The following is a 15942-nucleotide window of genomic DNA, read 5'->3' as shown; positions in this document are numbered from 1 at the left end:
AAGCAGTGCAGCTGCCATGCTCACCTTCCAGACCACAGACTTCTGAGATGAGACCTGCACTTCACATTTTGTCAGGATTTAAATCCTTTACAGGATAGTTTGGAAATGGCTAGCACATATCTGACCATATGTTGGAGTAAGTTTATACATATGCACAGGGAAGTAAATTTATAAGCCTGGCAGAACCCAAAAAAGGGGCCAAATGGTAAAAAGGGCATCTATTGTGGTGCAGGTTCTCTACCTAAGAACACATAAAGGTGCACATGTAGGGCTATGTATTTTCCCCCTTCCACTGACCTGCCCTGTGGCTCCAAGTGACAGAAGGAGAGAGACCTGAGCATCATCTTGCCCACATCTGAATCACCTTACCATTTGTGCTTGGCCTCTTGCCACCTAAATAACCCTGGCTGTAAGACCAGGGTTAGCTGAACCCTGAGTAGGAATCCAGCAAGGATACGCGGTTCCTTGCCTGCTGCCTCCTCCTCTGCATAGCCTGCACCCAGGCTGGCAGCATCCTGTGACTAACTCTTCTAGACTGGATTTCTCCAAGGGACGACCAGCGCTTAATTTGGCTGACTCTGCGCTCTGCGGGAGCTCTCATCCATGCCAGCTTGAGTCCTAGCAAAAACCCATCATCATTAGTCCTCGAAAGGAACAGCTCGGGTATTCTCCACCCCCGCTCCTGCAGGCTGGGATGTACTGTGCGTTCCCACAGACCGAAATTCCCCTGGTAGGCTCAATTACAGCAATCAGCCTTCATGCTCTTTTCAATGGCACTGCTGCCTCCGACTCCGTCCGGCCACCGCGGTGGGGCCGGGAGCTGCGGCGTTCCCACAGGTGTCGGGGGAGAGGACACGGCTCATCCAGCTACACCAGACCTGGGGGTAGGACTCTGTGTGGTGGGTACGTGGGTCCCACGGGCTTGTCCCTGAGGGGGTTGCCCTAATTGGAGCCATTTGGGATGTACCCTGTGCTTCGGGGAGGTGGTTAGAGCAGAGCGCCGAGCACGCGCTCTCCTTCGGCAGGGCCTTCGCTCCAGCTTGCAGCAGATTTGCTCTGGTGCAAGGCAGGGCTGGGCTGGGGAGGATCTGGCCAGTGTGCATTTCTCTTTGCTAACACTTTGGCAGCCTCTCAATGAACAAACCACTAGAAAACAAATCTGGAGCAGCCCTTGGCTGTGGTGGCCAGACCTCGGCTGTTAACTGGGCTGAAGAGTACCAGCTGCTCTGCTGCTGCCCCAGGGAGGAGAGGCCCTTCTGCTGTGGTCTGGGGACTAGAAACACGCCTGAACCAGCTCCTGCAAACTGAGATGGCTTCTAGACTCCAGCTCTGGATCCAAATCTGAATTTCATTGCTTTACATGCTGCCTGAACCGATGTCTTGGCTCCAAATATCTCTCTGCTCTAAAAGGGCAAATAATACAGTGGTGACAAACTTTTTTTCTGCCCATGGCTCTGTATAATGGTGACTTTGAGGTGCTCTGGCTTGGGCTTCCCTGGCTGCAGCCAGGACAGTGCTTGCATTTAATTCCCTTTTTCCACCCCCCCTGGCAGTGGGGGCCGATTGGGCAATGTGATCTGCCTGGTTTTGTGCAGCAAGGGGGGAATGTGTGGCTCATGGTGCTTGAGCTGTGGGTGCTTCCCCGTGGCAGGAGGAGCTGTGCTCAAGGGGGCTAAAGCTTTCCTGTGTGGGAATGGGGAGCCAGGATGGCTTTCCCAGCTCTCCCTGTGTTGCCCATCTGCCTGGCTTATCCCCAGTCCCTGCTGATGCCTGTGGACCCCTTCCCATATCTCCCTGATGCTCTTCTCCCGAGCCTGGCCCTCTGCCCAAGCCCTGTAACTTGTGTCTGTCAGGCCTGAGGATGTTGTGGTGCTGAGCTGTGTGGAGATGGTTTCTGGTTTGGAAGAGCAGCATGTAGGGTAGGTAATGCTGAGGGCTCCAGTCCCAGGAGGGGCTTGGTGAGGGGGGATGAGGACAGAGGAAGGAATGTGTCGTTTTGGCTCTTGCAAGGCATTAATTAACCTTTCTCAGAAAAGTACTGAACCTGGAAAACCTCTCACTCTCCCTGTGTTTTCTAGTGGTGCCTGTGCAGCAGAAGTGTAATGCTGGTGCTCAGACACCAGCTGTGGTCACGCAGGGCTCTGCATCTGCTGGGTGAAAAAAGAGATATGCCAGTTATAAATTGGAAAGGTTTGGTAAATGAAATTTATTTTCCTATTTGTCTAAATTTTGCTGGTGTTTCATAGTTCAAAAGGCATTGCTCAGATTTGCTGTGGGTTGAAAAGTAAGGGAGGAATCTGCTTGTGTCACACAAAATTTTCTCCATCCTCTTCAACTGGGAAACACTGGGTCAGCTGCTCACAGCTGGGTTTGCCTTTTGTGCCTGTGGCTGCAGTGGTCCCCACTTGCTGGCCCATGGGCTGTGAGAAGCAGCAAGAAACATTCAGGGTGTTGCAACATTCTTGCCTGTCCCCAGTGGGAGAGGACACAGCCATCCCTGGATGGAAGGGTCCAGTGACACTGAGCCATGGCAGATGTGTTGCAAAAGTCTGGGGGAGGGGCAGGGGGAGCGAGGAGGGGAGAGGAGATGGGTCAGCCCAAATTTTGAGCAGTCCTCAGCAGCATCTCTGAGCCCAAAGCTGGTCTCAGAGACAGTCATCATCATGACCCCAAAGCTGTTGCAGTAGGTGGGCTTTGAGTCATGTTCCCAGTGAGCTGGTGCTCAGCTCCCACCCTGCTGCTGTCTCCCACCTCTTTTCTCCTAGGATTCCCCTCCTGAAGCCGCCTCAACCTGCTGTGGCACCTTCTGTCAAACGCTTCACACGTTTGTCACCAAAATGTTTTGGCAGCAGCAGCATCTCTAGGTTTTGACATAATCCCGACAGGAGACTTTCTCAATTATTACTAATGGAACATTATGCTCCTCTTTGGGAACTCCTGCATGAATAAAAAGGGTCATTAATGACATCTGCGCAGAGCCCGGAAATTATTAGTCAATGCTTATACAGTTTTATTTTATTTTTTTAATTTTTACATATATATTTTCTTAAGCTCCCGGTAATTTCCCATCTTACCTCCCACCCCCTTCTCCAAAGTCTCCCATGCAAACTGGAGCTGAGCTGGGTTATTGTCAATGTTCTTGCTTTTGTGCAGGTAAATGCTCTTCCCCTCCCACCCTTCCTTCCCTTTTATTCCCTCTTGGCTTCTTTAAAGATTGTAGCTCTTGTTTCAGTCCCAGGAGATCCCGTTGCACCTTTCTCTGGGCTTGATTTTATTGCCAGGCAAGCTCAAATACTTCTTGGACTTGGAGAAATCAGTATTGCCCTGGTCCTACCAAGGCAGTGCTGGAGAGGGAGCAGTAGGACTGTGTCCTGCTGCTTGTGGCCATCAGGGTGGCCTGTCCCCTCTCCTGCAGGATGCTGGTGGCACACAAGGGATGCTGAGAGAGGGACTGTAGGTGTCTCCAAGTACCATGTAGGGTCATGCAACAGGGAAGCTCCACTTGGATCATTTTAGAGGACTTACTGGACACCAAACTATTAGGTTTTTTTCTGTCCTTCTGTCAGATATTCAGTTCCCTCTGCTCCATACCCCTAAAAGCTGCCCAAAGAAGGATTTTTCTTTATTTTTTTTTCCAGCATATTGCAGCAATCTGAGGAACTGGTACCCCCTGTGACAGAGCCCTACAGAGATGTGACAAAAAAAGGTGTCTCTGCCCTGAGCCATTTCAAATGGCTCTGCAAGTCAGGGCCACCGAGGAGGTGAGAGACACAGGGCTGTGCACGGTGGGTTGGAAGCTGCATCTGTCCCGTGTCCTGTGTTGATAACAACACGTGGGTTCGAGCCCTGGGCCAAGGGCTGTGCCAGTGGCACGTCCAGCAGGATAAAACTCTCAGGTCGTTCCTTTTGCTGCATTCTTGTGCCAGCACATGTGGTTTGGAGGCACATGTGGGGTTGGGTTTTATTCCCAAAGAGAGGAGAGTTTTGGGATGATGGTTAGACTTTCGGTGGGATCCTTTATGGCACGTGGTAGAGGGGAAAAGCTGCTGTCTTCATTGCTCTAAACTTGTTTTTCTTTTCTGGGTTGATATCAGTCAAATATGCTGCACAGAAGGTGAAGATGGTGTTGGTCCATACCCAGCAGGGAGAATCTTGGTGTCCTGCAGCCACTACAAGATGTCCATCTCTGTGGTGAGTGTCTCTAATGCTGTTTGATGGGAGACTCTTCCCGAAGCCATCGACTGTGACCAGGGGAGATGTGGCCGCTGTGGGGCTTGACTTGCTCAGCAAGGCAAAGGGCACCACCTGGGAGAGGGGTTTGGCCCAGGTGGGAGATGTGACTATTCTCCCATGGGATACCTGGGGCCTGGACTCATTGCAGAGCTGCAGCAGATCCCTGGGGAAGGTCAAGCAGGGATCACCAGCCTCAATTCAAACCTGGCTCTTGGGGTAAAAGGTCGACGCAGTAACTCTGCAAAGAAAACTACTAAACAAGAAATAGACTCCTTTAAAAAAAAAAAAGTCCCTTGGAGAAAAGATATTTCAACCCCTTTTTGATTTATGACCTACTATAGGATATTGAGACGTTATTTACAATCGATATACGCTCCTGCAAGACTCCCGCTGGAGCCATAGACCCCGCCTGTTAGAGTGGAGACTGGTCAGCCTGCTCCACTGGAAGTGCCAGCCATGTCCTGCTGGAACAGGCTATAAACCTGCATGCAGCTGTATATCTTTCAGAAAATGGACCTGGTTACACATGTCTTTGGGCAGCTGACACAGGGATATAGTTTAGGGCTAAGACAGCAGTTCAGTAGCAGAAATCAGCATTCCTCAACCTTGCCAATAATGAAATCTCTTGCACAACATAGAGAGCTCCATGGCCTTAAAGGTGCAAAATGGAGTTGTTCACTTGACTTATAATGGAATTGGGCCAATTCTGAAGCAAGCGCTGGATTTTATTCTGGGATTTTATCTTTAAAGGGGGATTTGCAAACACTTTAAGGGGGGGGGGGTAGGAATTCATTCCGCATAAAATTGCGTCCTGGCCGCATTCCAGTTTGGGTAATTACGCTCTCTTTCTGTAGTGGCTGCAGGACAAAGGGCCATTCATCACGCTCCAAAGTGCTGCAAAAGGCTCCCGTGTTCCACCGGAGAAGTGCCTGCATTTGAATCCAAGCGAGAAAGTTTTCTCCCGGTGCTCCAGGCCGCTCCGGAGAGTAATGGAGCTTGGCGCTGCTTTAGGATCCTTTTGGGTGAGATATGGGGGCAAGCACCTTGTCATGCGCCGCTCAGGCTCCAGCATATCTGGGTAAGTAGGGCGCTCAGCAAAATAGATTCCTTCCAGCCTCCCGTGGCTCGCCTTTCACCCCGAGGACATGCTTGTCTTTGCAGAGTGCCACTGGAGCTCCAGGGGATCTCTCTCTGGAGCACAGGAGCTGGATTCCCTCTCTTCAAACCTCCCATTTTGGAAATGCCTATAAGCAAGAAACTGGGTCGCATCCAGCTAAGCAGGGCTCAAGGACTTGCGGTGCACTCAGAAGTGGTGCAGGGGAGCCTGGAAGGGCGCGGGTGCTCTGCCTTCCTCCTCTCAGGTCTCCATACAACCAGAGAAGAAATATTTGCAACCCTTACTTCAGCTTTCCAGCTTAGGGAGAGTCATGCTTAAGCAGTGGACCACAGTTTTCAGTGGAAGCAATAGAGCATTGGTTATTAGGAAGTAATTCTAAACTGTGAGGGTGGTGAGGCCCTGGCACAGGTTGCCCAGAGAAGCTGTGGCTGCCCCATCCCTGGAAGTGTCCAAGGCCAGGTTGGACAGGGTTCAGAGCAACCTGGTCTAGTGGAAGGTGTCCCTACCCGTGGCGTGGGATTGGAAAGAGATGAACTTTAAGACCCCTTCCAACTCAAACTGCTCTATGATTCTAGGATTCCTTAGCTCCCTGGTAGCTCTGTTTGCAGCCATTCTCTGTGGAGGCAGAGTGAGGCCCCACAGTGGCAGCCCCAGTGCTCAGGTAGAGGCCAGTCAAGGAGGCAGCAGCAGGCACAGCAGCATCCCCGCAGGGTGAAGGAGCATGTCTGCATGCCACCCACCAGCTGACCTGCCAGGGAGCATCCTTGGCCTGTGTGCCTTGAGAGTGTCCCTTTAAAGCAATTTGTAGACTGTTATCCTGTATCATTAACCTAATTAGTGTAATTGCCGCCATTTATGTAATGAGTATAAATACTGGAGGAATCCCATAATTAGGAGATGTAATTAGGTAATTAATAGATGACATGGTAACAAAAATCCAGGGGAAACTTTGCAAGGTGGACACTGTGTGTTTCTCTCTGTGTGTGTGTGTGTGTGTGGCTGTTCCAACACACCAGTCTTGCCAGGGTCTGTCACAGAAATGCTCCACTGTTGGCTCCAGCCTGGAGCCCCTCTATAGTCCATGGGCAATGTAAAGGGACCTTCAGGTGATGTGAGAAGGCTCTTTTGAATCTCTACAAGTGTTGCAGAGGGAAGCTGGAGAGCCAGGATTTGGTTAAGGATAAGAGTAGAGCTGTGGCCATTGCCTTGCCATAAAGACATGCTTTGCTTTGAGATCCTGGGAGAAGCAAGGTGAATTTAGCAGAGGTCTGAGGTGTTCCCCAGCCCTAGCCTGGCTTGAAGTGCTGTTTGCCCCATAACACTTCTCTGCTACAACCAGTGCTGGAAATAGCATGACAGCCAGCTCCTGTGCCAATAGCTCGCCTGACTAGAGGATAAGGAGCCTCAGGGTGTGCTCAGCTGCCTGATAAAAGTCCCATTTTACTTCTCCTGTGGGTTTGGCTTAGAAAAGTGATTGGAGCTGGAAATTGCGTTTGGACTGTGAAGAGCTGATAAAGTTCCTGCTGTGCCTGAGGAGCGTTATTTTAGAGCTTCATGAGTTGAGAGTGTTTCAGCTGGACCCTTTCTAGTCGTTGAAGTGTTGATTTTTTCCTACTGCTCTCTGTCTCTTGCTCCTCAAAGCCTGTTGGTGCTTCTAGAAAACTTACATGTCCAGATGTGTCTGAACAAAATAAGTTGCAGTTAAGGAAAGTTTTTTCTTGGATTTTTTTTTTTTGATGTGTTGTCGTTGTTGTTGATCATCTGGATTCCTGGTTGGCACCTGCCAGAAGGAGTCACTACCACCGGCTTTCAATACCTGAAAGAGGCCTAAAAGAGAGCTGGAGAGGGACTTTGACAAGGGCCTGTAGTGATAGGACAAGGGGGAATGGCTTTAAACTGACAGAGGGCAGGGTTAAGTTAGATATTAGGAGAAAATTCTTGACTGTGAGGGTGGCGAGACACTGGAACAGGCTGCCCAGAGAAGCTGTGGGTGTCCCATCCCTGCAAGTGTTCAAGGCCAGGATGGATGGGGCTCTGAGTCCCTCGGTCTAGTGGAAGGTGTCCCTGCCCGCTGCAGGGGGACTGGAACAAGATGATCTGTAAGATCTCTTCTGAGCCAAATGATTCTGTGGTTCTTTGATAAGCCATGAGTATCTCAGTGTAGGATGTCTTCTCTGCAGAGAGTCCTGGACTCTTTTCACACCACATTGACTAGCCTGCACTGGCTTATTTTGAAGAAGCCATCAACCTCATGCTTTTACTCTTGGTCTCTCTCGCTCCCTTTTGGAGTACGTCCTCTCCAAAAGATGAGCTGTTATGCACTCCTTGGAGGAGCACTTCAGCCAGCAAGAAGTGACCCCAAAACCTGCAGCACTGGGAGCACCAGCTCATGGAAGAGGTCACAGGGGAGCTTGTGCAGGAGTTGGGTGGTCAAAGGCTGCGGAGTCCCCAGGACCAGCAGCTAGAGGGAGATATGACCTCACGCTGAGGGCCAGCCTTGTCTATGCCGTGGATTCCTGTCGGAATGCCAGAGAAAATCCTCTTGCTTTCTAGTGTTCAGGGTTCATGTAATGAACAGCCGTAATGCAGACTTCATTACATAGCATAAGTAATTCTCGAGATTGAAGACTTTTGAAATGGCTCCTGATGAAACTTCTGCCAAAGTCTTTCTTAGTCCTTGTCCACCTTGGAAAGTTTTATCAGGTGTATCATGATCAGTATATGTAGGTCCAGTTACAGCAGGAAGGCTCTGTCTAGACACTTTCATTCCAGTATAAAGAGGGCCTTTTTTTCCTTTAGCTTAAATTCACATGCCCTTCACAAAATCAGGGCTTCAGCAGTGGAGGAGCCACTCTTTATGTAGCATTATGTTTGAATTCCCACTCTGCACTGCATCAAAGCCTACTCTGCCCCGAGGCCAGGAGTTTCTGCTCCTGCCATGGCCCTGGCTCATGGATGGGGAAGTGGATTGGTTTTGGGCAGTTGCTTGGCTGGAATCAGCTCTTTGTGCTCAAAGCAAACACATGGTCTTGCAGAGCACTTCTGCAGTCTTTCAGGTTAAGCCTCTCTGCTTCCCATGCTCCCTGTCCTCCCTTGTCCCATGCTCCCCATCCTTGCACTCCAACAGGATGTGTCCCATGGGGCACCATTTGCTGAAGTCTTCCTCAGCTGATCCTTTTGTTTTATCTAGGAAGCAGGTTTGGGGATTTGCCCTTTGAGACACAAATTTGCAGGAGCCAGGGTTGTGCTTTTGGCTTATTTTCCGTGTAGTGAGCTCCAAGTCCCAAATGATCCCAGCTTCAAACCTGTCTTGAGGCTTTGCAGACCCTTGACCCACTGGCTCTGCAGAGGTGCTCCATTTCCCACCCTGCAGTCACAGAGGGTGACTTTGATGCTGGCTCTCCAAGTGATGGACTATGAGGAATACCTGCCTCCCTCGGCCCCCGGCCATCACATGGGTGAGGATCATTGCCATTTCTACATTTTGCTCTCATTTTGCTCTTGCTGTTGCCCTCACCAGGCACTGAGTATTGATTTACTCTTGGGGCCGTGTCCAAACTACCCTAACAGAGACCTCCACTATGAGTGTGGAGCAGTTGTACTTTGTCTCTTGCTCTCTTTTTATGATGAAAACACTTTTTCCTGTGTTTCTGTCTCCCCTTTGAGGTCTAGCTCCACCTGAGTCCTGCCAAATTTCATTTTGTTCCTGTATTTCTTGGTTTCCAGATGTGTCTTCCTTTGCTGATCTCTCCCCCATGTCATCTTTTTCCCTTTGTAGTCCTGACGCTAATTGTGAACACACTTTTCCTATAAAACGTGGTTCCTGGCTCAAAGCCTTGCCTGAATGGTTGTCCCACCTGCATTTCAAACTCTAACTAAAAAAAACCCAAATAATTAAAATTTTCTCCATGTTCAAATCCTCAAGCTCTTCAGTCACACTGAGTGAATTAACAGTGTTGTGGTTCTGGCCTAGCTTTGTGCATCTTCTCTAGTGAGCTTGATTTATCTATCCAGGATTAATCTGAAGTTGTCTTCTAGAAATGGCCAGCTGTTCTTCAAAGCTGTGGCCAAACAGGCATTTGAGGAAAGCCTCAGATATGGGTAGAGACCTGGGTGTAAGGAGGCTATTGGGAGCAGTTGTCTGAAGGAGGAAGAGGGAGCAAAGCTTTAACTGGAAGCAGTGAATTATGTTCCTCTCTAAGATTTGTCCTGGTTTGAAGCGAAATGGATCCAAGGAAGTCACGTGGTTTGTGTTAGACAAGAAGATCCTAATGTGGTCTTTTGTTTTTCCCTCTGAACTATCTCTGTCTATGGATTTGTTGGAAGACAGATTGCCAGGACGGTGTTACCAAATAATTATCCTGTGCCTCCTTATAGCAACCTTTGCAAGAAAGTGTTTAGACAGAGAAGCCACGTGAACTAGTCATTAATATCTTATAGGTCAGAGTTGCAGATGTTGCATTGTGATGAAATATGTATTTCTTCCTATTTCCTCGGAAAATGGGCTTGTGAGACAGAGCAAGATTTATGATGATCTTAATTAGTTATTTCCTAGCTTTCAAAATGTTTGGGTTTGAGAGATGATATGATAGACAATTAACTTGTTGTCAGAGACAGCGACTTTTAAAATGAAATGTTTGTTCTCAAAATATTATTTATCTCAATAAGCATCGCGGGCATGCTGTAGTACATACAGACACGGACGTATAGATAAATACATGGATAGGCATCACTGCAGCCACAGGAGCTGGGAGCATGGCTTGATGCTCCTGGGATGGACAGTGTCCCCGGGCCCACATCAGGCTGAGCAGAGCACGCAGAGGTCACAGCCCTTCAGTGGGGGTTGCTGCCTTGTGGCCGCTCTTCTTGCCATGCTTGTCCTTGCCCTCCTCCTGGAAAAGTGACCTGCAGAGGGTAAAGGGACTGGTGTCCTGCCCTGCCCTTTTCTATCTGAGTTTCTGTCTGAGAAAATGGCCAGAGACATTTTCACAGGCTGAGAGAGTTGGGGTTGTTCATCCTGGAGTAGAGAAGGCTTCAGGGAGACATTAGAGTACCTTCCAGTACCTAAATGGGCTACAAGAGAGCTGGAGAAGGACTTTGGATAAGGGCATGGAGTGATAGGACAAAGGAGAATGGCTTCAAACTGACAGAGGCCAGGGTTAGATTGGATTTTAGGAAGAAATTCTTCCCTGTGAGGGTGGTGAGGCCCTGGCACAGGTTGCCCAGAGAAGCTGTGTATTCCCCATCCCTGGGAGTGTTCAAGGGGTTGGATGGGGCTTGGAGCAAATTGGTCTGGTGGAAGGTGTCCCTCCCCATGGCAAGAGAGACTGGAATAAGGTGTTCTTTAAAGTGCCTTCCCGCCCAAACCATTCTATGTTTCTATGACAAGTACTCCAAACCAGTAAGTTCCAGGGACACTTGGCAGTAACATGGCACTTGTTAAGAGGTGGGGGGTTGTGAAACTTTTTTGCTAAACTAGTAAAACTTAAATGAAGGGAATTATATCTCTCGTTGCTATATCCCTCAAGGACAGAGAGGGGGTTGGAGATAACCTTCAGGGAAGGCAGAGGGCAGGATTGCACTGACCCCAAAGGATGCTGGATGTGGTCCCTGAAGCCGTGGCTGCCGCGATGCCTCGTTGCTGCGGGGAGCAGAGCTGCTGCAGAAGGAAAGAGGTCACCTGGAAGCTGATTTATTTTTTTTTCTTTCTCTTTCTTTTGCATGTTTTCATCAAAGCTTTATAAATAACAGACAAAATCCCTGGGGGAAAAAACCTCCCAACCAGCTGCCTGTTGCAAATACTCCAGGAAATGGGAGGTGGTGGGGGAAGAGGGAAGGAAGGCTAAATTTGGTGGCTTTTATTTTTAACAAGGGCTATTTCAGTTGGCTTTAAACCCATGTAAAAAAAAAAAAAATTAGAGCCATGGGAAACTTTTGCCAGAACCATAGGAGTCTGTGGAGCCAAGCACTTGCTCTGGCCAGCACGGCACAGACGCGGTGTCTGCGCCAGCCCCTGCTCCAGGATTTGACAGCTCAGACGCTGCCAAGGCCATCACAGGGACAGGGAGCTCAGGGACAGAGATGAAGCGATATATTTCAAGGCCTTGCAAGATTTCTCTAGCAAAGCCAAGAGAGGCTCAAAACTTTCCAAAGCAACCAAAGAGGGCATCTGCAAGTCCTTGCTTTTTTGCAGGGCTGTTGTACTTGGGTCCCTGGTGCAGCACAGTAAAGCTTAAGTTAATGAACCCAGACAGTCAAGCAGAAAGAAACCCCCTTCTTCTATGTTACTTTTTAAAAAAATTCCATGACTACCCTTCTCCTCCCGACTGGCCCTTGCTAAATCTTGCTGTTTGCAACACCTGAAGTCAAGGCGTATAAAATGACTTGGCAGCATCCCTCTAACGTTCCCCTGGCACTCTTTGGAGAGCAAGGGTGTTAACCTTGGTGTCCTGGCCGTGTGCCAGGGTAAGTAATTACATTCGGCCTCTATAAATTAGCCCCACGGTCGCAGCTGGGGAGCTGCAGCGTCATTTCCTCCCGGCTGCGCGATGCCCAACACGCTCCACCCGGGCACTGGTTGCATCCTGGTGCATGGACTGGTGGGGAGGAGAGGCATGGGGAGTGATGGGGGATTGCTCATGCTAATGCTTTGTTAAATTGCTCCGGGGTTACAGGTTTGGTTCTCGGTGCTCCTGTGTCCGGAAAGGGAGAGTGGAGAGCGCGGAGCCGAGTTGGATCGGGCTCCCTACCCCAACAGGGTGACCTGATAAATTGCCACCAGTCAGCTGAACCTCAGTAACGGCCTCTCGGCTCGCAGCTAAAATTAGCTGAAATGGCACGAAGAGAATTGCTGAAACCTCCACGAAAGTGATTTAAGCCGAAGCACGTGACCTCGCATTTGTCACGGGCCGGAGCACGCGCAGGCCTGCTGGCACAGCGCAGGTGATGTGCAGGAGCGTGTTAAGCCGAGGAGTCTCGATCTGTAAGTCTTAACTCCAGTAGCTGGACCGAATGCTCTAGCTGTGACCTCATCTCACATCTCTCCGTTCCCCAGCACTGACTCAGGTTAACTCCCTTCTGCCGGGACCCAGCTTAAAGGGTCTTCAGCAGGTGTCGGGTTACAGCTGGAATGGACTTCAGAGTGCAGGAAGGGTTAATTTAAGATTAGGAACAATGTGTTGGCCAACTGTGCTTATTTTCCAGTGCACATGCCAAGATAACCCTGTCCAGTCTGGGCTGAGATGGAGTGTGCTTACATGGAGGATGAAACCAACAGGGCGGGCAGGTCTAAGCAGGAGGAGATGTGGTGCCACGTTCCAGACTGTCTTGTCATTGTTCCTTTCAAAGGTCATCTGCTTGGTCTTTAATTTCCGAGATTGGGTGCTAAGGGCTTTGGGGTCACTGTGCCTTCTCTTCCATGAATCCAGCTGCCCCAGAGTGGGCGCCCTTCCCAGACTGGCAGCTCAGGCTGCAGCTCCTGTGGTTGCCCACTGTGGAGCAGTTCTACCTTTGCATGGCTGTTCTGTGTGTGGGAAAGGATTTCAAGAAACAATTGACCAAATGAAACCTCCGTAATGCTTCTAAATACTCAAACACATTAGACATGCCTGCCCAGCTCAGAGATAAATTAGAGCTATTATCACTAGAGCCCAGACAAACAAACGGAGGGCTCTCTCCAAACAAGCCATTCACTCAAGAGACTGGATTTACAAGGGTCAGGGAAGCAGCATGAGCTGCAGGCACTTGCTTTCTTTGGAAACCTGTTTAAATTGGCCATATTGATTGGTGCAGAAGGAGGGGAGAGAGCACAGCTCTGCCCTTCCAAATGTGGGGAGTCACCTCCGTGCAGGGACTGCGGTGCCGTGACGTACTAGCTGGCATTTTGCTCTCCATGTCTTCTGTCAAAACTGGAAGTCAGAGACTGATCCATTTTGCTTTTCTCCCATGTGATGGTTGGGAGATCAAGGTGTGCAGGAGCACATCAGGGATGCCAAGGCCACTTTGCCTTGCCCTTGGATTTTTGTGTTTGCTTCCAAGGAGGGATGGGGAGCCAAGCTGGTGGTAAGGTGGCACTAAGAGAGAGGCCAGTTCAAATCAGCATCTTGGGCATCAAGGAAACTGCCTGAAGGGGTAAATGGAAGCCAGAGCGTGTATTTTGGGCTGAATTTTGCATGGCAGCTAAAGGAAGGAAGGAGCAGACGCAGTGACAAAAAAGGAGTAAAGAAAAAGAGATGATTATTCTGCTTCCTTGCTGTGTTGGGCAGCCAGTGCTCTGGTGCAGGGTCTCCAGCACAGCTTTCCACGGTGTCCAGGAGCATCATGCTGGGGCTGAGTGTGACAGAGGCTTGGACTCAGAGCCCGGCTCAGGCAGGGTGTTTGGAGAAGGACCACAGTCAGAGCAGGGTTTCAGCTCTTGGCTGGGCCCCCTGGGCCAGCCTCCTTGAGACTGGGGGAGCCAGGCTGGGGGGAGAGGCTGGGCTGGGAGTTCTGCAGCATTATGACCCCTGCCCACTTGCCTGGCAGCTCAGGCCAGCGGCACCCATGGAGGCTGTGAGGGTGTTATTATCTTCTGAGAGATGCTCTTGAACACAAAAACTTGATCCTGAATCAGAGCGTCGCTTTTTGGAAGATGTCCAGTCTGCATGCACAACCTCTGACTGATGTTGAATTCGCCATTTCCCTTGGTAACCAGGCCTGGTGATTAACTACCCTCCCTGCTCAAAATTGTCTTTTATTTCTCATGCAAGGTTCTCTCACTCAGTGTTGTCAACTCCCACTATTTATTTTGGGTTTTGCTGCTTACTGTGCCTTTTACCTGTAAGCCTAATGAACATGCCAATCTCAGCTATTTTCACTCTGTGGGTATCTGGGATCAAGTCACGACGAAGATTTTCTTTGACTGCTGAGCAGACAGAGCCCTTTCAGTCTTTTGCAGGGTTGAGCACAGGCAGAGCAGAAGCTGTGCTCGCCACTGCCTTGAGCATCTCCCAGTGCGTGGGATTTTATTTAAAGTCCCAGCCTCTGGACTTGAGCCATTACAGGGACCTTCCACTCTTTTATTTTGCAGAAATCTGAAAACAATTACTCAAAAGAGAAACAAAAATAATTTGCTGGTTTATTTTTTTTTAAGGCATCAAGACTTCTGTGATGTTTTGGTTTATTGTGAGCAGAAGGGGTGGTGGGTGCTGGCTTGGTGAATAATTAGCAAAGCTGAGAACTTGCCAAGGAGACACTGTGGGCCTCAGGGGGTGTCTTCTTCCACTGTGTGTGGTTCCACAGGCAAGGCAGACATTGACCTGAAATTCCTACAGATCTTCTCCCTGCCCAGCACCAGGGTAGGTTTAGTTAATGTGGGTGGCCCGTATGACCTCGACATCTCTGAATTTCAAGTGTTCATCGTCTGCAGGTTTTTCTGCATTGCTGGGCAGGCTGAAGGGCACAAGTGGCCTCACCATCAGTGTCATGCACGTGGAGGGAGATGGAGTTTATTTTCCAGCTTCCTTCAAGGGTCAGAGGTCCACTGCGTTGTGTCAACCTCTCTCAGCTGAGCTAACGTGCTTCAGTAATCCCAAGACTTCAGATTTTTTCATCTTGCACTGTGTCTGTCACCCTCCCCTTATCTCCTGGCACTGCTGGTATAAATTAGAAGCATTTCAAAATGAAACAGCAAGATGCCTTGTTTAAAAATATTGAAATCATGTGTTTCCCCTTCCTTCATTCCTCTCTTTATATTTCTTCCCAGGAAAAAACCTATTTGTGAAGCTGGATATCCAGAGCCAGTAGTAGCTTTGGTGACTGAACCCCAGGTGGTTTTCTGTTGATTCAGAACTTCAGCAAGTCCTACTAATTGCAAGTCCTGCCCTTGCAGTGAAGCTTTGCCTCACTCACCATTTCCAGGCTTCAAGATTTGGGTACTGTTACCTGTCATTTCTGCTTCTAAAAGGACTCTGGAGACTGGGAGTTTGGGAGCGTTCTTCTAACCCCTGGGGATTTTGTGCATATGTGTTATCCTTTCCATAAAAGAATCAATCTGGTGGTCAGGCCCCAAAATGCTTGAGTATTTATTTAAAAGTAAAATAAAAAGCTGCAGCAAATAGGGGCTGATGTCTTAAGGGCTGGGAGAAAAAGAAGGAAGAATGGGTGTGTCCATGTGTTACACATCTACAGGTTCATGTGGCATCCTACAAGGTGAAGGAAAGTCGGTAGCATATGCCTGTGGTTATTGTATTTGCTTCTCAGTTATCATATGAGGCCTAAATTAGGATGTCAATAAAATATTCCATGATGGGCATGTTAAGACAGCTGTGCCTTGTGTTTTATGAAATGATTCGAGGAGCAGAGGAAGTGGGTTGTTCCATCTGGCACACTGATGAACCCTGGTGAGGATGCTTTGCCCCACTTTTCAGAGGGAGATGCTCGAAGATGCCCAACTCTGCCCCTGCCTTGCTACCCAGGCACTAAGGGTCAGAGGAAACACTGGTGGTGACTCAGTTCCTTGGAAAATTATCTTGCTTAGTTATGTGATGGCGAGGGAGAAGTTTGTGTTTAGAGGTCAGTGAATTAACGAATTAGAAAACAAAGACTCAAACCAA

At 49.3% G+C, this 15942-nt stretch overlaps 2 long non-coding RNA genes across 4 annotated transcripts; both read left to right on the top strand.

Moving 5' to 3' along the window:
* Window positions 1–836: 836 nt before the first annotated feature.
* On the top strand, window positions 837–4164 carry LOC108497772. Of its 2 annotated transcripts, none has more exons than XR_001874963.1 (3): window positions 837–884; window positions 3639–3761; window positions 4095–4164. It is a non-coding gene; the product is annotated as an uncharacterized LOC108497772 (long non-coding RNA). The 2 variants fall into 2 exon arrangements; XR_001874964.1 differs by having other exon boundaries at window positions 848–899.
* Window positions 4165–5096: 932 nt separating this feature from the next.
* LOC108497726 lies at window positions 5097–15633 on the top strand. Of its 2 annotated transcripts, XR_001874945.1 has the most exons (4): window positions 5097–5311; window positions 10879–11025; window positions 12025–12332; window positions 15093–15633. It is a non-coding gene; the product is annotated as an uncharacterized LOC108497726 (long non-coding RNA). The 2 variants fall into 2 exon arrangements; XR_001874944.1 differs by lacking the exon at window positions 5097–5311 and having other exon boundaries at window positions 10652–11025.
* The last annotated feature ends 309 nt before the right edge of the window (window positions 15634–15942 follow it).

Source organism: Lepidothrix coronata, unplaced genomic scaffold (genome assembly GCF_001604755.1).
Source record: "Lepidothrix coronata isolate B3197 unplaced genomic scaffold, Lepidothrix_coronata-1.0 Scaffold52, whole genome shotgun sequence".
NCBI classification, from domain to species: Eukaryota; Metazoa; Chordata; class Aves; order Passeriformes; family Pipridae; genus Lepidothrix; species Lepidothrix coronata.
This window is presented reverse-complemented; position numbering and strand designations above follow the sequence as displayed.